The 17,276-nt window shown below is 53.7% G+C and overlaps 1 protein-coding gene across 1 annotated transcript in view; it reads left to right on the top strand.

Moving 5' to 3' along the window:
* Positions 1-17,276, top strand: part of PEBP4 (phosphatidylethanolamine binding protein 4) — an 83,457-nt gene that overhangs the window by 40,693 nt on the left and 25,488 nt on the right. The window lies entirely within an intron of this gene.

The following is a 17,276-nucleotide window of genomic DNA, read 5'->3' as shown; positions in this document are numbered from 1 at the left end:
TTCTCTGCGGAGACAACGCGTCCTTCCAAACAGCTCCTGCTGCTGGTTGAGTTTTAGGCTTAAAAAAGTGGGTTTGGTGAAAATCTCAATTAGTTTTCTAGTTTTTGATTTTTTTTTTTTTTTTTGGATTAAAAATGGTTTGAACTCAGTGAGAAAACAAGGGGGGAAATGAGTTTGGGATGAACTGTGGCACTTCCCAGCACTGTGTCCATGGGATGAGTCCTTCTCCCTGTCCCAGTGTGTCACGGCTTTGCTCCCAGAAATATCTTGGAAAAGCAGTTTTTTCCCTTCCTGCTTGTTTTTATGTTTCAAAAAATGAGATGTTGCAGCCCTAAATCAATCTAACTGATAATCTGGGTACTAAAGCCTAATTAAGATATCAATTAATTTGCAGTACGCATTTAACAAGAAATATTGCGTCGTTCTCCTCTATTATTCTCTGAAATTACTGCTGAGGGCTCTTTGTACAGATACCTTAATTAGACTTTTTATTGTTAATGGGCATATTAAGCAAATTAAAACAGGATATTAATACTTTCCATGGATTCCATAATTGGCTGAAAAATAGGAAGCATCGGGAATAATTGCAAGAATTTGTGTACAGGGCTTGGGGTTTTTTTTTCATGTTGTTTTGTGTTTTTATCCTTCACAGAAACCCTTCTGCATTTCTAACAACAGGGTCCTGAAAGTCTCTCATTAATTTTAATATTTACCAAACGCAAAGGAGCCCAAGCTCCTGTGTTTCCTTCTGTACACAGATCCTTCGGAGCCGTTCCCTCTTGCTAATTATTGTGGTTTTCCTTTTTTTTTTTTTTTTTTCTTTGGACTGTAAAATCCTTTAAGCAAAGAAGGGAAATGTGGGATTCAAACCTCCAGCACAAATGGGAGGTGGGATTTTTTCCCCTGGCGTTTGAGTGATTCCAGTTGTGATCTCTAAGGTCAAAAATTCTGTATTAGGCCATGAAAGAGGGCAGGAAAAAGGACATTTTTGGGAGGGAAAAGGGTTTTTCCCTATCTGCCAAGGATGGGGTGGATCCCAGCCCCAACAATTCCTTAAGCTTTCTTATCACGAGATAAATAGATTTATAAATATAAACACACATATCCGAGCAGGGATTTGGCCTCTGTGCTCTTGATGGTCCCTTCCAACGTGAGACATTCACTGATTCCATGCAATATTCTATATAAAACCTATATATTGATATGATCCCTATAATGATGGGATAAATATATCCCCTCTATCTCCCGTGGGTGTGTGTATATGTATCTCTCCTCTACACACACAGAAACGCGTATAAATCCCCCAAATCCCACAAATGCCCAATAAACCACCAAAAAATCCTCCCCTATCCCATGAGGACGCAGGGACCAAACCCCGTCAGCTCGGTGCCCGTGGCTGGGGGTGCAGTGGGGGGGTCCTGGCGTGGCTGGGAGGAGTTTTCCCAATCCCCCAGCCCCAAATCCGGGTGCGGAGCCGGCGGGCTCAGCCACATGGTGTCTCGTTGAGATGCAGATCCTTGGGGGGATATGGAAGTCTTGGCTCCGAGGAGCTTCAGCTGACAGCCTTATTTGCACACTGGCTCTAAAATAACCGTGTAGGCTTTACATGACACCTTCTGTTGCTTTGGTGCAGAGAGGGGCTTGCAAGTGCCTTTCTCCGGGAGGGATGGGGCGGCCGGTGCCGTGCCGGGGGGCTGGAGGAGCACCCGCGCCCGCCGGTGCCCCGGTGTCACCCCAGCGTCGCCCAGTGTCACCCCAGTATCAGCCAGTGTCACCCCAGTATCACCCAGTGTCACCCCAGCGTCGCCCAGTGTCACCCCAGTATCAGCCAGTGTCACCCCAGCGTCGCCCAGTGTCACCCCAGTATCAGCCAGTGTCACCCCAGTATCACCCAGTGTCACCCCAGCATCGCCCAGTGTCACCCCAGCATCACCCAGTGTCACCCCAGCGTCTCCCAGAGTCACCCCAGCATCTCCCAGTGTCACCCCAGTATCACCCAGTGTCACCCCAGCGTCACCCAGTGTCACCCCAGCGTCGCCTAGTGTCACCCCAGTATCACCCAGTGTCACTCCAGTATCAGCCAGTGTCACCCCAGCATCGCCCAGTGTCACCCCAGTATCAGCCAGTGTCACACCAGCATCGCCCAGTGTTACCCCAGCGTCGTCCAATGTCACCCCAGCATCTCCCAGTGTCACCCCAGCATCAGCCAGTGTCACCCCAGCGTCGCCCAGTGTCACCCCAGCGTCACCCAGTGTCACCCCAGGGTGCCAGCAGTGCTTGGGTACCACCCCAGTATCACCCAGTGTCACCCAGTGTCGCCCAGTGTCACCCCAGCACCGAGCCAGCATCACCCCAGTATCACCCAGTGTCACCCCAGTATCGCCCAGTAGTGCTTGGGTACCCCCCCAGTATCATCCAGTGTCACTCCAGTGTGGACAGCAGTGCTTGGGTTCCCCCTCAGCATCACCCAGCAGTGCTTGGTACCCCACCAGTATCACCCAGTGTCACCCTAGTATCACCCAGTATCACCCAGCAGTGCTTGGTACCACCCCAGTATCACCCAGCGTCACTCCAGCATTGCCCAGCATTACCCAGCAGTGCTTGGTACCCCACCAGTATCACCCAGTATCACCCAGCAGTGCTTGGTACCACCCCAGTATCACCCAGCGTCACTCCAGCATTGCCCAGCATTACCCAGCAGTGCTTGGTACCCCACCAGTATCACCCAGTATCACCCAGCAGTGCTTGGTACCACCCCAGTGTCACCCCAGTGTTGCCCAGCATCACTTGGGTATCACCCCAGCATCACCCAGCATCACCTGGGTACTGCCCTGGCTTTGCCCCAGCATCACCCAGCATCACAGGAATCACATGGGTGTCACTCTGGCATCCCCCCAGCATCCCTTGGGTATCAGCCCAGCATTACCCCAGCATCCCTTTGGTATCACCCCAGCATCCCTTGGATATCACTCTGGCATCCCTTGGGTACCACCCTGGCATCCCTTGGGTACCACCCCAGCATCCCTCAGGTGTCACCCTGGCATCCCTTGGGTACCACCCCAGCATCCCTTTGGTATCACTCCAGTCTCTCACCAGCATCACTTAGATATTGTCCCAGCATCACCCCAGCATCCCTTGGGTACTACCCCAGCATCTCTTGGGTATCAGCCCAGCATCCCTTGGGTACCACCCTGGCATCCCTTTGATATCACCCTGGCATCTCATGGGTATCACCCCAGCATCCCTTGGGTATCACCCCAGCATCTCTTGGGTGATATCCCTTGAATATCACTCTGGCATCCCTTGGGTGCCACCCCAGCATCTCTTGGGTGTCACCCTGGCATCCCTTGAATATCACTCTGGCATCCCTTGGGTGTCACCCCAGCATCCCCTTCACGTCACCCTGGCATCCCTTGGGTACCACCCCAGCATCCCTTGGGTACCACCCCAGCATCCCTTGGGTGTCACCCCAGCCTCCCCCCAGCATCACTTGTGTATCGCCCTGGCATCCCTCTGGCATCACCCAGGCTTTGCCATCCCCCAGTTTGGAGGGAAGCAGCTCCAGCAGCACTAAATGCCACTCCTGGGTGCTGCAGTACTTTGGCACGCCACCAACTTTGGGGTTTGGCTTGGGATTTGCTCTCCCAGGTGGGTTTTTGGGATGGAACCATCCCATCCCCTGGGCGCCGCTCGCCATTCCTTATCAGCCGCTGCTCCGTCGCTGCTCCGATTGTCAAACACGAGAGATGCTTTCACTCCTATTCAAAATAATTTAAATAAAAATGTTGCTACAAAGTGGAATAATATCTTTTGATGAATGTTTTTAAAGCCCTTTAGGTTTTCATGGTAATTTGCAGTGTAAAATTATTTAGAGATAAGAGCCAAATTAGCTCTTATAGGCGGAGGTCGATATGTCCCGTTATCCATGGAAGCAGTGTTTAAATATAATCAGCCTTTACTCTAATGCAGCATAATTGTTCATTTGAAATAGCTTTTTTTTCTCTCTTTTTTTTTTTTTACTCCATTCAATGAGTCATTAAAATATTCAAAGGATAATGCAGTGAATTGGAAATGAATTTATCACATTATCCTGTACATACTGTAGAGCATCAGGTAACCAGGCAGAGTCGGAACTGGTTTACAGCGAATCCCCAGTAAACAAGGTTTTCCATTTTGTATTCAGTGGGGAAAGAAAAAGAAGGGAGAAAATACTGCCCTTCAAATGGAAAGCTTTCCATCTTTATTCCCCCTCCTTGGGGAGGAGGAAGGGGGAGGGCGAGAGCAGCGAATTTGTACTCCACTAAAGCCTCGCCGCTTTAACTTTATTTTTATCAAAATATGTTTGTAACAGAAAGTCGTTATGGAAACGGGTTCTGCCAGCCGGGAGAAATCCTGCGCCAGGATGGAACCGAGCAGGACCCGCCGGGCTCTGCTGCCACCAGCACCGCTTGGATCAGCCCTGAACCCCTTCCCAGGGCAGGGCACTGGGGAAACTGAGGCACGGAGCTGCCACAGGCAGCTCTGGGGTGGCACAGAGGAAGCGCATCCAATGGTTTGGAAGTGGAGCCATTCCCACCCATGGCTCAGCCCGGCCTTCCCCCCACCGTGGGTGCAGCTCCCGCTGCTCCAGCCCCTTCTGTGGCTTTGTAGGGCAGAGTGGGGATGCCAGGGATGGGCACTGGCACATTTGGGGGCTGAGGGATGGTGGCACCGCTGTCCCCAGAGGTGCTGGCAGCGCCGCTGGCCTTCCCCGCCGTGTCCGCGCTGTCACCGCGCGCGGCGGCGCCGTTGATAAACAGGCTCCAGGTTGCAAGTGTCACCATAGAAACAGGTGCTGTCTTAAGCAAACAAGGGCTTTATTAACCTTAAAAATTATGGGGTTTTTGCACGAGGGAAGGATGGAAATGGAGCTGCAGGGCGCAGGCTGCTCGCCTGTGCCCATGGCCCTGTCCCCTGGCTCTGTCCCCATCCCAAAGGGACGGGTGCTCTGCAGGAAACTTTTCCTCTCTAGCACATGGAACTCAGCTCCAGCTTCTCCAGAGTGCTGGATTTATCAAAAATCAGAGAGATCAGCTGTTAATTGCTGGCTGCTGCCGTTCCAGCTCCCCAGCTACTGGGTGAAGAGCTGTAGGGACACCTTGGGGACACTTTTGCCAAGCACTCGTGGTCCAGGTGCATTCACCATCCCAGCAGGAGAAAAAAGTCAGGGCAAGGAATGATTTTAATCATTAATTGATACTAGGAGGGGGGAATATCAGCTTTTGGGAGCCCTGCAGACAGAGGGGTTCCACATTTTGGGATCTGCTGGAGGTGCTGGGGCAGCTTTCCTTGGCTGTGCTGTGCAGCATCCATGGTTCCCACAGATGTCTGGAATTGTGGGATCGCTGATCCTCACCTCACTGAGGGGGAGAAGGGGCAGATGTAGGAGTTGGTGCCTTGCTATTGTTCCTCCTCGCTGGAGCCCTCTCGACTCTGCTTTTTGGTGATGAAACCGAGGGTTTGAAAGGGAAAGAACAGAGGGAAATGTTGGTTTAATTGATGACTTGGCTCCTCAGAATACTCAGTTCCCTGGTGTGAGTTTCTGTCGCTGCTCGTTAATGAAGCCTTTATTAATAAAAGAAATTAAAGAAAAAAGAAAAAACAACACAAAGTAAGTAAAGAGAGTGCAGCTCAGGGGGAAGTTTTCTTTGCTCTCCAAGCTCCTATGGAATCAATTCTTCCCTGTGAGGGTGGTGAGGCCCTGGGATGGATTTCCTAGAGAAGCTGTGGCTGCCCCTGGATCCTTGGAAGTGTCCAAGGCCAGGTTGGGCAGGATTTGGAGCAACCTGGGACAGTGAAAGATGTCCCTGCCCATGGAATGGATGAGATTTCAGGCCCTTCCCACCCAAACCACTCTTGATTTAATGAATTTCTCATCCTGAGAGATGTTTGGAAGGAGATTCTGTGCCTGGAAGGAGGTTGTGGACTGGCAGGGACCAGTTTCTTCTCCCAGGTATCAAATGACAGGACAAAAGTCGTGCTAGGAGAGGTTGAGGTTGGCTTTTGGGAAGATTTGTTCCCTGTGAAAGTTGTCCAGCCCAGGGCAGTGTGGGGTCACTGTTCCAGCAGGGATTTTAAAGCCATGTGGATGTGGCAGTTGGGGACATGGTTTGGTGCTGGCCCTGGCAGTGTTGGGGGATTGGACTCTGATCTTCAAGGGCTTTTCCAACCCCAACAATTCCATGATTCCATCTCTGCTGGGGTTCTCTGTCCAGAGGGAAGTTCTGTCCTGGGATGCTGAGGGTTGATCCCAGTGCTGCACCCCTGCAAATCCCAGCATTCCCACCCCACAGGAGCTGCTGGCTCAGCTCCCCTGCTCGGCTTTGTGCTCACCTGGAGTGTAATTAACACTGCCAGGTAATTGCACTCCCAAAAGCCCTGGGAGAGCTGTCACTGAGCAATTCCCACTGGCACGGCAGGAGCTGGAAGCACCCGTGGGACCAGCAACGGCTCTGCTGAATTTTGGGAATGGCCACCCCAGAGCAGGGCCAGGGAGGATGGAGAGCGTTGCTTGCACCCTTTGGGGAGTAGGAAAAAGGGGGAAAGCAGCCCAAAATCTCCCTTCCTTCTGGGAGGGAGGGTAGGGCTGGCCTGGGACAGCAGCCATGGCTTCATTCCCTGGCTCATCCCTTGGGAATGCTGCTCCCTGCTCCCGGAGCCAGGCTGGGCACAGAGGAGCCTTTCAGGATTATTGTCATGGATCCCTGATGAACGGGGTGTTAACGAGGCTCAGGGAGGCTCCCGGGGCTGCTCGGATTTATCCACAGCCCAGCCTTGTCCTGACCCTGCCGTTCCCCAGGGATGAATTCAGGGTGAAGCCACAGCACCTGCCAGGTTTTGGGGTTATTTGGGATTCTTCCACAATGGCCAGGAGTTGCTCCCTCTGCTCTGTGTCCACAGCAAGGATCGTTATCCAGATGGGAATTCAGGTTTTTTTTCCCTCGATGCTTCTGTTTCATTTAACATGCAGAGGCTACTAATTTGTCACAATTCAATAAAGCCAAGGTTACAAACACCCTGGCTGCTGTTTATTTAAACGATGGTTTGTTAATTAGCTCCTTATGACGAGGAGAGAATAAATCAGATAAAACCTACCAAAAAAAAACTGGCAGGGAGAGATTTTGCAGATTAATTTTATTTTCCAGCTGAGGTATTCCTGGCAGCCAAGCTCCCACTTCCATCCCAAGCTGCTTCCCTGTGCGGGTGCAGGTGTGTGAGGCCCTGGGATGATTCTTGGCCTCGCTTACCAGGGGTACAAAAAGGACTTTTCTGGCTCTTTTCTGGCTCTTTTCTGGCTTTTTTCTGCTGTTGGGTTCGATCCCTCCAACATGGACACGGTGGGGGGGTGACCCTCTGCCATTTCAGTTTTCCCTCTGTTTAATCGGAGGAAGTTTGGGATGGAATCAAAACTCAGATCCTGAATAAAGTTGATGCAGTTGGGAGTTCAGGGAAGGTTCATCCGTCACCATTAGCAGCGCCGTGCTCCGACCCCATGGCTGGCTCCTGTCACCAACCCGTCCCACCACCACGGGAAAATTCCATTTACAACCTGCAAAACCTGACCGTGGATGGGATTCCTTACAAACTCCTGCCTGTGTCCCCTATCTGGGGACACTTGTGAGCATCCAGGGACCTCGGGAGCGTCCTGGTGGCCGGAGGAGAGCGCCGGAGCCGGGCGTACCTCGCGGAAGAGACACTGATCAATGATTAATCGGGCATGTGTGGTTGTGTGGGAGCGATTTGTGTTGGAGGAGGGAACTCCTACAGCACCCCGGTCATGAATCATTTGAAGAGCAAATTTGTGCAGTTACCAAGGGAACGGAAGAAAGGAAGGGACTTCCCTTGCCGAAATGACTCGCGCTCTGATGCGGCTGAGAAAATCGCTCCAAAAAAAAAAAAAAAAAAAAAAAAGGGAAAGGGAAGGAAAAAAAAAAAAGAAAAAAAAAAGGAGTCGAAGCTGTGACTAAGCAGCAGAAGTTATGTAAAGTGCTCGCTGGGAAGTGCAGGGGAGGGACAGCACATCCTGCCGCTGCCCACGGCGGTGGCGGGGGGCGGCCGCCGGCCCCTTCTCGCCTCCCCGGGGAGCGGGGGCGAAGCCGCGGCTGGGCCGGGCCCGCGCCCGCCTCTCGCCCTGGCTCAGGGCCGCTTGCCAAGGCTGGGGAAGAGCCTCGGGGTCCCCCTGGAGTGGGGCAGTGTCGCCAGGCTGGGACTGCCACGCGTGTGCCACGCTCGGTGTCACCCTGTGTCGCTGTCCCCAGGGAGGGGTCCTACCCACCTGGGCAGCTTTGGGGTGCTCGGGACCCCTCTGGTGCGTGCAGCTGGGGTTTTCCATAGGGAATGGATGTGGGAGCGATGTTTGCATGGGGCTCATGGTGATGACCTCGCCGTGGCCAATTTGTCACATCTCAGTCAGGACTGGAGCGGTGGCCGAGGGTGGGATCCACCCGCGGTGTCACCCTCTGTCGCTGTCCCCAGGGAGGTGTCCTGCTCTCCTGGGCAGTTTTGGGGTGCTTGGGGCCCCTCTTTCACCTGGGTGCGTGCAGCTGGGATTTTCCATAAGGAATGGATGTGGGAAGCGATGTTTGCACGGGGCTCATGGTGATGACCTCGCCGTGGCCAATTTGTCACATCTCAGTCAGGACTGGAGCGGTGGCCGAGGGTGGGATCCTCTGCTCTGCTCCCCGGGCAAGGGCCAAATACTCATTTTGGGGCTCAGCACCCAAATTTAACGGTGCTCACCCAAATTTGAGGATGCTCAGCCAAATACTCATTTGGGGCTCAGCACCCAAATTTAACGGTGCTCACCCAAATTTGAGGATGCTCAGCCAAATACTCATTTGGGGCTCAGCACCCAAATTTAACGGTGCTCACCCAAATTTGAGGATGCTCAGCCAAATACTCATTTTGGGGCTCAGCATCCAAATTTAACAGTGCTCACCCAAATTTGAGGATGCTCAGCCAAATACTCATTTTGGGGCTCAGCACCCAGATTTAACGGTGCTCGCCCAAATTTGAGGATGCTCATCCAAAGGGCACCAAAGCACCAACCGCCCCTCCAGGCAGGGGATGCGCGGGGCACCTTCAAACCCCAGGAATGCTTTTCCCTGGGAAAAAAAAAAGTTCCCCTGGGGCTGTGCAAGGCAGAGCAGCGAAGGCTGCGGCAGCAGAGAGATCCGCAGCAGCAGCGGCGGCATCGCCGGAAAGATGCTTGGGATCTTTCCAGCTTCCGCCCGGGAGCCCCCGAGCCCGGCGGGGAGCCGCGATCGCTCCCGAAAAGGGAATGCAGAGGCAGCTGCACGGTGAAGGAAAACCCTCTGCCTGCCCTCCCCTGGTGCCACAGACACCCGGTGTCTGAGCGATTAGTCACCGCCGAGGCTTCCCTCCTCCACAGCAGAGCCTGTCCCCCCACACAGGGAGCCAGCGGAATGCTTAATTGGAGTTCCTCACACCTACCCGGGGGTAGCCTGAAACTGAAGTGACAGCGCCGAGAGAAGCGCTGGAGTCAGACCCCGGAGCTGCGGGTTGCTATGGAGTCCCCGGGTTTGGATTTTAGGAGGAAAGGAAAGGAATTGTGTGGATGGGTGGATGGGTGGTGGTCCCGATGGGAGGATGCTGCCAGGGTGATCCCGTGGGATGGGGAAGGTGCAGGGCTCATCCCTGAGGGGTTCGGCTCCTTGAGGGAATGCTCGGCCCCAGAAAGGTGTCTTGTGCCCCATAAATGTGTCAGGATTTGGGATTGATGGGGAACTCTGTAAGGCTTCTGAATCCTGGGGATGGCAGGGCAGGGAAGCTCATCCCTGAATCCTGGGCATGGAAATGGGTAGGGAAACTTATCCCTGAATTCTGGGCATGGAAAGGGATAGGGAAACTTGTCCCTGAATTCTGTGGATGGAAAGGGTCAGGGAAACTTGTCCCTGAATCCTGTGTAGGGGCAGGGAAACTCATCCCTGAATTCTGAACATGGAAAGGGGTAGGGAAACTCATCCCTGAATTCTGGGGATGGAAAGGGTCAGGGAAACTTGTCCCTGAATCCTGTGTAGGGCAGGGGCAGGGAAACTCATCCCTGAATTCTGAACATGGAAAGGGGTAGGGAAACTTATCCCTGAATTCTGTGCAGGGGCAGGGAAACTCATCTCTGAATTCCGAACATGGAAAGGGTCAGGGAAACTTATCCCTGAATCCCGGCAAAGGCAGGGCAGGGAAATCTACCCCTGTATCCTGTGTGGGGCAGGGAAGATCATCCCTGAATCCTGGGGATGGAATGGGGTAGGAAAACTCATCCCTGAATTCTGAACATGGAAAGGGATAGGGAAACTTATGCCTGAATTCTGGGCATGGAAAGGGTCAGGGAAACTTATCATTGAATTCTGGGCATGGAAAGGGTCAGGGAAACTTATCCCTGAATCCTGGGGATGGAATGGGGTAGGAAAGCTCATCCTTAAATTCTGGGGATGGAAAGGGGCAGGGAAGGTCATCCCTGAATCCTGTGTAGGGCAAGGGTAGGGAAACTCATTCCTTCATCCTAGGGATGGCAGGGCAGGGAAACTCATCCCTGAATCCTGGGGATGGAATGGGGTAGGGAAGCTCATCCCTAAATTCTGGGGATGGAAAGGGGCAGGGAAACTTATCCCTGTGTCTCATGTAGGGTAGGAGCAGGGAAGCTCATCCCTGAATCCTGGGGATTGCAGGGCAGGGAAACTCATCTTTGAATCCATCTTTGGGGATGGAATGGGGTAGGAAATCAGATCCCTGAATCTCATGTGTGGGAAGGGGTAAGAAAACTCATTCCTTCATTCTGCAGTATGGGAATGGGCCAGGGAAGCTCATCCCTGAGTCCTGGGCATGGAGAAGGGTAGAAAAGCTCCTCTTGCCTTCCATGCACAAGGAAAAGGGCAGGAAAGCTGATCCCTGCATCCCATGCTTGGGAAGGAGTAGGAAAACTCCTTCCTTCACTCTGCAGGCTGGGAAGGGAGGAGGGAAGCTCATCCCTGCATCCTGTGGATGGGAGGGGGTAGGAAAACTCCTTCCTTCACTCTGCAGGCTGGGAAGGGGGTAGGGATCCCTGCATCCTGTGCGGGGGAGGAGCTTGGGAAGCTCAGCATGGCTGGGAGCATCCCACGGGATCCAGGCAAGGCTTTTCCTACCCAATGAACTTTGGAACTCTCAGATGCAGCAGGAAAGCCCCTGGTGACCGAGTCCTGGGGCTGGGATATCTGTCCTGGGGTGGGATGTCTGTCCTGGGGTGGGATGTCTGTCCCAGGGGTGGGATGTCTGTCCCAGGGTTGGGATATCTGTCCCAGGGGTTGGAAGTCTGTCCTGGGGTGGGATGTCTGTCCTGGGGCTGGGATGTCTGTCCCAGGGTTGGGATATCTGTCCCAGGGGTTGGAAGTCTGTCCTGAGGTGGGATGTCTGTCCCAGGGGTGGGATGTCTGTCCTGGGGTTGGGATGTCTGTCCCAGGGGTGGGACGTCTGTCCTGGGGTTGGGATATCTGTCCTGGGGTTGGGATATCTGTCCTGGGGTTGGGATGTGTGTCCTGGGGTGGGATGTCTGTCCCGGGGTGGGATGTCTGTCCTGGGGTGGGATGTCTGTCCTGGGGTGGGATGTCTGTCCTGGGGTGGGATATCTGTCCCAGGGGTGGGATGTCTGTCCTGGGGTTGGGATATCTGTCCTGGGCTGGGATATCTGTCCTGGGGTTGGGATGTCTGTCCTGGGGTGGGATATCTGTCCTGGGGTTGGGATATCTGTCCTGGGGTGGGATATCTGTCCTGGGGTGGGATGTCTGTCCTGGGGCTGGGATATCTGTCCTGGGGCTGGGATATCTGTCCTGGGCTGGGATATCTGTCCTGGGGTTGGGATGTCTGTCCTGGGGTTGGGATGTCTGTCCCAGGGTTGGGATGTCTGTCCCAGGGGTGGCAGGACAAGTCTCCACACAGCCTGGATCTGGAGGAGGCAGCAGGGCTGGAGTTGGACCAAAGGATTCATTTTCCTGCCTGAAATTCCCAGTGAGGATTTTAAGGCCTTTAAACCCAGTTCCTCCTCCCAGTAGGGCCAAGCACCACATTCTGGTTTGATCAGCCAAGGGGACAAAGCAGCACTGGGACCCCCCTAAATGTCCCATCCCCCTCTCATAGCAGCCCATCGCTTCATCTTCCTCCAAAATATGTTTGGCTTCAACTTCCAGGTGGTTTTTTTTTAATTTAAAATGTGGAGAGTGGGGTCCCAGGACCTGAGTCCCCCCCAGTGCCCCTCACTTGGGGGAGCCTGGATGTTTGCCTTCCCTCAGGAGAGGGAAATTACGGCTTCATTCCCGTCAGGAACAACTTATTTTCCTCAAAACAGAGCAGGAAAACAGGATATCATTTGTGGTTTCATGAAAAAGTCATCTTCTTCTTCTGCTTTTTTTTTTTATTCTCGTCACTTTAGGTTCTATTTAAAATTTGGGTATTCTGAGATGGAAAGTTATTTCAAAAGGGCAAAAACACGTCAAGCTCCAGAAAACGGTGAAATCAGCTCCATGGTGGCTTTTTTTAAAAATTTTTTATGGTTTTTTTGGAAGCACAGTTCTCCCCCAAACTCCCCCAGTGCAGGATCCTGCATTTGTCCCAGTGCTGCTCAAGGAACATCCTGGTACCAAAATGCCATTTTTCACCCCGATCTCTCACTCAGCTGATGCCCTGGGTGTATTCCTGAGGGATTTTCCTCCCTCCAGAGCCTTGAACCCGACCTCAAACCCGCGGGGGTGGCGAGGGACGATCGTTGCAGCCCCATCGATCCGGCTAAAGGGCCCCTTATCGATAAGGCATCGACTCTCACGGGGCATTCCCACCTTAAAAAGATCATCTAGAAGCGAGAGCTTTCGCTTCCCAGTGATTAATTAGTGGCTTGTAAGCGGCTGGGGAAGGAGGTGGCCGGTAAATGCGAGAACAATTAAATCCGCAGTGCCCCAACGCCTCCGAGCCCTCGCATCGATTTCCCTCGGCCGCCTCTGGGCTGGGCTGAGCCGGGATCGAATCCCCCAAGCACGGGGGAAAAAATGACTTTTCCCGGCCTGGGAAGCGCTGCTGGCTCTCGGTGTGCAGGAGCAGCGGCCGGCTCAGGGCTCCCCTGCCGAACGCGATGGGTTCGTTCAACGAGAGGGATGGAACAAGGTAGGAGAGCGAGGGAAAACCCTCCGCTGGCTTCCCTTGATGAACTGAGCTAATTTCTCTCTTAATGGTTAGCTCCGGAGCTGAATGTGAGGCTTTCCTCCTGCACAGCAAACCCTCTCCCACACACAGACAAATAGGCTGAATATTTAATTGGAATTCCTCACACCTACAGGGTAAAGCCTTGTCAGTAGAAATAGAGCCCATCGCCAGCTGGCATCCCCGCACGCCACCCACCTTCGCTCGGAAAAAGAAATCCCTCCCCGTCCTCCCCTCTTTCCCACACACCCACAGCACCCCCCGGCCACGCAGGAGCTGCCCCAGCTCCCGGGATCCCTCCCTGCGATGGGGATGCCCGGGCAGCACCCAGGTCCTGCCAGGAGGAGACGCCGGTGTCATCCCCTGCTGGGGGCAGCCCCATGGCAGAGCCCCCCATGGAAATTGGGGACTGGTGGCAGGGGATGGGGAGCACCAGAGGGCACTGCCGGGCTGTCCCTCCGTGCCATCCCTGCCAGCCCAGAGCGCTGGGAGAAGCAAATCCCAGCCCTGGGGAGCACGGAGAGGGTGGTGGCTGCCAGGGGGATGTGGAGTTCCCTGTTTGCCAGCCTTGGGGGTGGGAAAAGCACGGCTTTCATTCCCCAGAATGACTTTGCTTCCTGTCCCCGTGCTCTCCTGGCTGCTGTGGGATGGGATCCATGTGGTAGCACTGCCATGGAATGCAGGACCTCCAGGTTCCCCTTTTGGGGCAGGTTCTGGAGTGTCCCTTGGGGCTGCAGGTGAGGGTAACCCAGCCCAGAGGAATCCCCCAGTTCAGATTTTCCAGGGATGGATGAAGTGGGAGGAGGAAGGAGCCACCCTGTGTCCCCCCCTGCACCAGGAGGGACCACCCAGTGCCAGGCAGAGCATGGTGCCATCCCTGTGGCTGTACTGTCCCCCTGGTGGCACTGTCCCCCTGGTGGCACTGTCCCCATGGTGGCACTGTCCCTGGGATGGCACTGCACAGCCAGACCCTCCCCTTATCTCTGGGAAGGTCGGGGATGGGGCTGTGTGTTCCCAGCTGGATGCACAGCCCAGGCCTACAGGATTTGGGGTGGGATGATGGCAGTGCAGGGACAGGGATGCTCCATCCTGATCCTTCCTGTCCCTTGGGATCACCAGGATGGAGGAGCTGCTGGAATGGCCCTGCCTGTCCTGCCCCTGCCCCTTCCCACCTCCATCCTGTGGGGCAGTTCTGGCTCCAGAGCGTCCCTGGGCAGGAGCTCCTCTTTTGAGGGATGTGGAATCTCCCAGAGGAGGAGGAGGAGGAGGAGGAAGGCATTGGGTCATGACTCCTGGGACACTCCAGCACCTCACTCTGCCTTTTGTGCTCTGGACTCTGCCTGGGAGAGCAGCACTTGCATCCCCCTCACTCCCCCAAATTTCCTTTGCTTTCCCAAGGAACTGCTCTTTTCTCATCCCCCTCTTTTCCTTTTCTGCTCTTCTTCCCTCTCTCCTTCTCGTACCTCTCTCATCCCAGGTTTCAAAGACCCCCCCCCACCCATCCCCTGCAGGGACCTGCCACCATCTGTGGTTTTTCTTTTTCCCTTTTATTTTTCCCCCTCTTTTTAAAGTTTCCCGTGTCTTTGTCTTAACGAGCCAGGTTAAATATTCTGTAATCGGTGTAATAATACACCTGGACCCGCTCGCGAGATATCTGCCTTTTGTACTGCGACAGGACATTAATAGTAATTATTCTGCTTTGTAATTGGAGCTTTAAATACTAATTCAAACAGCCAGAGGAAAACCAATTAGTGCTAATTTATCTCTATGTGTTTTGGAGAGCCTGTGTCTGTCATACTGTGAAGAAATAGGTTGGTAATTAGTACAGTTGGGTGGTAGATAGAAGTAATTATCAGATTCTTTCATGTTCTTTAAAGGAAGAGGGAAAAAAAAAAAGAAAGAAAGAAGAAAACTCTAAAGGCTGCATGACTCTTCCTTTCCGAGGAAGTTTGCACCTTGAAGGAAGGGCCCAGCCAGCGCCGGCTCCAAGCGACGTTCCCGACATTCCCGATGTTCCTGCCCGGATCTCTGGGCACCTGGTGCCACATGGAGCAGGACTGACCCTGGGAATGGGGTGTGTGGGCATGGACAGGGCACCCACGGCCTCGTGGGGAGCTTTAGCAGGGCAGGGGGGTGGCACTGGAGTGACACAGCAGTGACAAAGTGTCCGTGGCAGGAGGAGCTGCGCCCTCGGGATGGACAGAGGGACGGTCCTGGGGCTGAATCCAGGGATAGGAACAGAGCTGGGCAGGGTCTGGAGCCCCAGGAGAGGCTGAGGGAGCTGGGCAGGGTCTGGAGCCCCAGGAGAGGCTGAGGGAGCTGGGCAGGGTCTGGAGCCCCAGGAGAGGCTGAGGGAGCTGGGCAGGGGCTCAGCCTGGAGCAAAGGAGGCTCAGGGGGCCCTTGTGGCTCTGCACAGCTCCTGCCAGGAGGGCACAGCCGGGGGGGCCGGGCTGTGCTCCAGGGAACAGGGACAGGAGCAGAGGGAACGGCCTCAGGCTGGGCCAGGGCAGGCTCAGGGTGGGCACTGCAGGAATTTCCCCATGGAAAGGGGGCTCAGGGCTTGGCACTGCCCAGGGAGGGCTGGAGTGCCCATCCCTGGAGGTGCCCCAGGAAGGGCTGGACATGGCACTCAGTGCCAAGGTGGGAATCGGGCACAGGTTGGACTCAGTGACCTTGGAGGGTTTTTCCAAGCAGAACAATTCCATGGTTCTGTGATTCTGTGGCCTCTGCTTTTGAGCTGTGACCTGAGCATGTGAATCCAGCTCCATTTATTTGAGCCATAACTCCTCTTTGTGACTCCCACCCTGCACTTTTGGGCCAGGCCCCACATTTATGGAGCCAGCCCTGGGCATTTAGAATCCTTCAATCCCAGAATGGTTTGGGTTGGAAGAGACCTTCAATCCCATCCCATCCACCCCTGCCATGGCAGGGACACCTCCCACCATCCCAGGGTGCTCCAGCCTGGCCTTGGGCACTTCCAGGAATGGAGCAGCCACAGCTCCTCTGGGAATTCCATCCCAGGGCCTCCTCACCCTCCCAGGGAGGAATTCCTTCCATGTATCTGAGCTAAATTTCCCCTCTTTCCATTTGAATCCATTATTCCTTGTCCTGGCACTAAAATTCCGGATGAAAAGTCCATCTCCCTCTTCCTTGGAGCCCCTTCAGACCCCCTGGAATGTTCTGGGAGGCAGCAAAGTTGCTGTTTGAGGCAGATCCTCTGTGTTTGAGCCGTTTCTCACAAATTTCAGCCACACCTCGCGCTTTTGGGCCAAACCTTGAGCATTTGGGGGAATATTTATGGTCCAACAGCCCTTGTGCCCCTCATCTGTGTCCTCAGCAGCTCTTCCCAGCTTTCCCATGGTTTCCCAGGAGGAAGCAGCAGGTTCCTTGAGGACACCCAGGCCTGTCACACGCTGCTCTTTTATTTTTCCACTTCTTGGATGAGAAGATCGCGAGGTTTGAGGATTTATTTGTGGTTACTTCAATCTCCCCCCTCCGCCCAAGTTGTGCTATTAAAAAAATAAATAATTCATGGAGTAGTTGTTCCCCCCATCAGGAATTCTGGCCGAGCCAGACCAGGAGTGCAGCAGGATCTGCAGGAATTCATTAATGGCCCATTCTGTGTTTCCTTTCCCCTTTAAAACCCCAGTGGAGTTACCTTGGTAATAATAAAGTGCATGATTCCAGGAGGGAGGGAACAGGTTCTTATTTGGATTAAACGGATTTCTCCTCCTCCCCTCTTTTTACCCCTTTTTATTCCTGCCAATTTAAAAAAAAAAAATTGTTTAGGGGGAAGAAAAAAAATTATAAGCAAATGTTAACGCTGGAAAGGAGGAAAAAAAACCCACATTTTTTTCCAGGGAGGGGAGAAAATGCTTTTAGAAGTGTTCTATGCAAAGAGATGCCGGGGGGCACGATATATCAAAGAAAATATAATACACCCAGGTTAAAACTAATGATTGCCATATAATTAGATGTGAAGCATTGTGCTATAAATGTGTATTCTTCAGCGTGCTGTGATTTTACTGTAAGAGAGAGAGAGAGAAAGAAA

This window comes from Agelaius tricolor, unplaced genomic scaffold (assembly GCF_023055355.1).
Source record: "Agelaius tricolor isolate 1412-34295 unplaced genomic scaffold, bAgeTri1.0.p SCAF_41, whole genome shotgun sequence".
Taxonomy (NCBI): domain Eukaryota; kingdom Metazoa; phylum Chordata; class Aves; order Passeriformes; family Icteridae; genus Agelaius; species Agelaius tricolor.
This window is presented reverse-complemented; position numbering and strand designations above follow the sequence as displayed.